This window comes from Schistocerca piceifrons, unplaced genomic scaffold (genome assembly GCF_021461385.2).
Source record: "Schistocerca piceifrons isolate TAMUIC-IGC-003096 unplaced genomic scaffold, iqSchPice1.1 HiC_scaffold_288, whole genome shotgun sequence".
Lineage (NCBI taxonomy): Eukaryota > Metazoa > Arthropoda > Insecta > Orthoptera > Acrididae > Schistocerca > Schistocerca piceifrons.
In genome coordinates, this window is record NW_025728502.1 from 62,501 (window position 1) to 67,500 (window position 5,000).

The following is a 5,000-nucleotide window of genomic DNA, read 5'->3' on the forward strand; positions in this document are numbered from 1 at the left end:
CCGGCAAAACAGTATCGCCATCTATGAAAATAGGGCGACACCACATGCAATACCGCCATCTATGCGCATCTGACAACACTACGTCCGCACCACAAAACATACCGCCATCTGTAGGTCTCCCGCAACATGACCTCCTGCAACGACGCTACCGCCATCTATGAGACGCCAAGCCGACTAAGACAGCGATGGCGCCACAGTGGCCGCCTTTCGACGCCACCCACAAAGGCTGCAGCCTCTGTCGACCATAGCACCCAATCTCCAGTGGCTCTGCCGCACGAAGCCGTGGACCGGCAATGACGCCACCCGCACCCGTTCGTGCACCACCCCAACCGCCAAACTCGCACCTCCAGCGGATGAACGGCGGACGTTTCCCGCACTCGTAAAGTGCAATCCACCCCTATAACTTGCGTTTCATGAAGAGTTATTTCCAATATGCGACATTCCCGCTGTCCGTATACATGAGCCGCGACCTGTACCACTTACGAGCGAGAGACGCGATCGCGTTGCTCACTGTACGGCGTCCGATACCGAGCCATCAGCATGTCGGTCCCCATGCGCGTTGCACTCGCACTCGCAGTCGCAAAAACGTGGGGCAAATATATTACGCGGAAGAGTTATAACAGACCGAGCCCCACTGCATGGGGGGAGTCTTTGTCACTAATGTACACAGATGGAACATTTTGGACTGGAACCAGATTACCCGTACACACGGCGCTGATTAGTAATCAATGCAGAGCCATCAAACTACAGCAAATATACACAACTGTCCGTATACATGCTGAAAGAGTCTGCCCAAAATGGGAACCACACGTCAGCCAGACACTCTGATCACGCACCACTCTCTGCTTCTAACAGGCGCACATACAATATGTAAGCACCAGCATGGAACAACATCCAGTGCATCTTCTCCGCCACATTACACAATCCACACTATCACAACCAGACCAGGAGGTCCGTGCGGAAAATACAATATCCCAGCCTTTCGACATCCACCATTGCGCAGACCAGGCACCAACACCCACACATGTCCTATACAACGGTGCACCCAACATCACAATAGTACCTCCTGTCACAGCGCACAAACAATGACATGAGTCAAAGACACAGGTCTCACACAAGCATAGAATTGGAGCGCCGCCTCTAATAAGCCAAAGGTGCATCCTGACGTGACAAATCTGATCATGTCACAAGCATTCACTTACTATAATCACTATCAACGAACCTGCCGCCCCCGCCCCCCCCCCCCCCTACACCTTTCCGTACAACAACGTGTAACCTAACCTAACCTAACCTAACCTATGTTGTACCTTAACCTAACCTATGTTGTACCTTAACCTAACCTATGTTGTACCTTAACCTAACCTATGTTGTACCTTAACCTAACCTATGTTGTACCTTAACCTAACCTATGTTGTACCTTAACCTAACCCATGTTGTACCTTAACCTAACCCATGTTGTACCTTAACCTAACCCATGTTGTACCTTAACCTAACCCATGTTGTACCTTAACCTAACCCATGTTGTACCTTAACCTAACCCATGTTGTGCCTCAACCTAACCCATGTTGTGCCTCAACCTAACCCATGTTGTGCCTCAACCTAACCCATGTTGTGCCTCAACCTAACCCATGTTGTGCCTTAACCTAACCCATGTTGTGCCTCAACCTAACCCATGTTGTGCCTTAACCTAACCCATGTTGTGCCTTAACCTAACCCATGTTGTGCCTTAACCTAACCCATGTTGTGCCTTAACCTAACCCATGTTGTGCCTTAACCTAACCCATGTTGTGCCTTAACCTAACCCATGTTGTGCCTTAACCTAACCCATGTTGTGCCTTAACCTAACCCATGTTGTCGCCTTAACGTAACCCACGTTGTCGCCTAAACCTGCTCTGTAATTGTTATACGACTCGTTCAATTACTGTAGTGTTGCCCACCCGCAACCCTCGCAATATAGTTCGCTACTCGCACTGCCCGCACCCCTGTGTATCGCTTCATGTTAAACACCTTGCAAGTCTTGCTCACTTTCCACATGCTCCTGCTGTACACTGTAATGTGGATGGCAGCAGGACGTACATGCCGCCCCTCCCCACGTCCCCACCTTGCCCCCTGCCTTCGCAAGCTGGTTGGTGAGAAGTTTGCATGTTCAATGCCCTTCGCATGCGACGTACTCAGGCTACGTTGTGGTGCGGCCTGTGTCAACTGTCCGCTGATGTCGTACGCGTGAACCACAATCTGTACTGCACATTCGTCCTTATGTACTGAATGATACATCGTGGCACATGTGTGACCGCACAACGACTGCGCCCAAAAACGGCGGACCATACAGTGCAAATATTGTGCACGCAGCTACGTGTCGTCTCCCTATGAGAGCTGGATTGCAGTGTGGTACGCCATAGAGACGTGTGGGAGGAACGGACGCCGTGGATGGCGATCAGCATGAGCTGTCTGTTGATGTATTCGGACCTAGTCGTCTCTCCTCACACACCGTGATGGCATGGTGCACCGCGTTCCATATCTGCGACATGCTACAGAGGCCGGTTGACAGTCGTTCGAGCAATGGACATCGCATACGTACGGGGGCCACCTTCCACGTATTGTCTAGGCGTGCACATTTTGTTGCGTGTATGTGGGCAGACGTAGTGTGGCGTGACACCTGACACAGGCATGCAATAATCGTTGAAGTTGCAAATGGCGATGGACGCCTGCGTTTTCTGGTGAAGTTACGCAAATGAACAAATGGTAACCTGTTGTGGTGCGGTTGTTCTCGCTAGGGGTGAATCGGTGATGGCGACGATAGGTTGAGGTACTAACCGGTTGTTCCAGCGATACCCACCATGCCGACGAAACTGAACGGCATCTGGGTGTGAAGCGATACGCGGCGGTGGCTGGGTGGGACCGTCCCCGGCCGGTGAGGGGGCGCCTCCCGGCGTGCTGGCCGCGCGGTGCGTGGGCGCACGCGCTACAGCCGGCTGGTGGGGGCGGCCAGTGGCAGGCGCGCCGGCCGACGGACGCGGCAGGCGTCGCAGCTGCGCGCCGGCGCACCCTGCGCGCGGCGCCGTGCGGCCAAAGTAGGTCCTCGCGGGCCCGGTGCGAAGCGCGGTGGACATCTTCAGTGTGCTGGTCCGATTGAGGACTGTGTGCGTTGAGGATGCGCCGCCGCCCGGCGCTCGGCGCCGCGACGCCGTCTGCTGCTCGGTCGCCCCAGCGGTTCTCGCTGGTGGTTTGTATCGCAGCTGTGCGGATGTGTTGGCGCGTGCGCTGTGCTGGGAGAGTTCGCTTCGGCACCCAAGTGGGGCTTTTGTCCTTCTGTGGCGCTGGCGTTGGAGCTGCCGGTCACCGTAGGTGGCGCGTGTTGTCTCCCGCCGGCAATGCCACGACAGCACGCTCCCGGGCCTCTGTCGGCAGCGGCAAGCTCAGTTGGGAGCACGGGTGGTCGCACCGAAAGCGTCTACTCGCCTAACTCCGGGCGATTGCGCCTCTCTCGAACCCGACCAAGTACTTGGGACGGCGCTGCGCGCCGCCGGGACCTGAGAGGGTTTCGAGGTGTATTGTGCAGGGGAGCTCAGCCTCCTCCTGTTTGCAGAATGATTGAGCGGACGCTTGCGTGTTCGCGCGGGCCCCCGGGACACACTCCCGGGCGGCCGGCTGCTCAGCTCTAGTTGACGCAGCTCCCTGGTTGATCCTGCCAGTAGTCATATGCTTGTCTCAAAGATTAAGCCATGCATGTCTCAGTACAAGCCGCATTAAGGTGAAACCGCGAATGGCTCATTAAATCAGTTATGGTTCCTTAGATCGTACCCACGTTACTTGGATAACTGTGGTAATTCTAGAGCTAATACATGCAAACAGAGTCCCGACCAGAGATGGAAGGGACGCTTTTATTAGATCAAAACCAATCGGTCGGCTCGTCCGGTCCGTTTGCCTTGGTGACTCTGAATAACTTTGGGCTGATCGCACGGTCCTCGTACCGGCGACGCATCTTTCAAATGTCTGCCTTATCAACTGTCGATGGTAGGTTCTGCGCCTACCATGGTTGTAACGGGTAACGGGGAATCAGGGTTCGATTCCGGAGAGGGAGCCTGAGAAACGGCTACCACATCCAAGGAAGGCAGCAGGCGCGCAAATTACCCACTCCCGGCACGGGGAGGTAGTGACGAAAAATAACGATACGGGACTCATCCGAGGCCCCGTAATCGGAATGAGTACACTTTAAATCCTTTAACGAGTATCTATTGGAGGGCAAGTCTGGTGCCAGCAGCCGCGGTAATTCCAGCTCCAATAGCGTATATTAAAGTTGTTGCGGTTAAAAAGCTCGTAGTTGGATTTGTGTCCCACGCTGTTGGTTCACCGCCCGTCGGTGTTTAACTGGCATGTATCGTGGGACGTCCTGCCGGTGGGGCGAGCTGAAGGCGTGCGACCGCCTCGTGCGTGCTCGTGCGTCCCGAGGCGGACCCCGTTGAAATCCTACCAGGGTGCTCTTTATTGAGTGTCTCGGTGGGCCGGCACGTTTACTTTGAACAAATTAGAGTGCTTAAAGCAGGCAAGCCCGCCTGAATACTGTGTGCATGGAATAATGGAATAGGACCTCGGTTCTATTTTGTTGGTTTTCGGAACCCGAGGTAATGATTAATAGGGACAGGCGGGGGCATTCGTATTGCGACGTTAGAGGTGAAATTCTTGGATCGTCGCAAGACGAACAGAAGCGAAAGCATTTGCCAAGTATGTTTTCATTAATCAAGAACGAAAGTTAGAGGTTCGAAGGCGATCAGATACCGCCCTAGTTCTAACCATAAACGATGCCAGCCAGCGATCCGCCGCAGTTCCTCCGATGACTCGGCGGGCAGCCTCCGGGAAACCAAAGCTTTTGGGTTCCGGGGGAAGTATGGTTGCAAAGCTGAAACTTAAAGGAATTGACGGAAGGGCACCACCAGGAGTGGAGCCTGCGGCTTAATTTGACTCAACACGGGAAACCTCACCAGGCCCGGACACCGGAAGGA

The 5,000-nt window shown here is 54.3% G+C and overlaps 1 non-coding gene across 1 annotated transcript in view; it reads left to right on the forward strand.

The window, feature by feature from the left end:
• The first annotated feature begins 3,672 nt into the window (after window positions 1-3,672).
• LOC124744342 overlaps window positions 3,673-5,000 on the forward strand; it is a 1,909-nt gene continuing 581 nt past the window's right edge. Inside the window, exon 1 of the ribosomal RNA XR_007010701.1 lies at window positions 3,673-5,000. This exon is cut by the window's right edge and continues 581 nt beyond it. This is a non-coding gene — a ribosomal RNA (small subunit ribosomal RNA).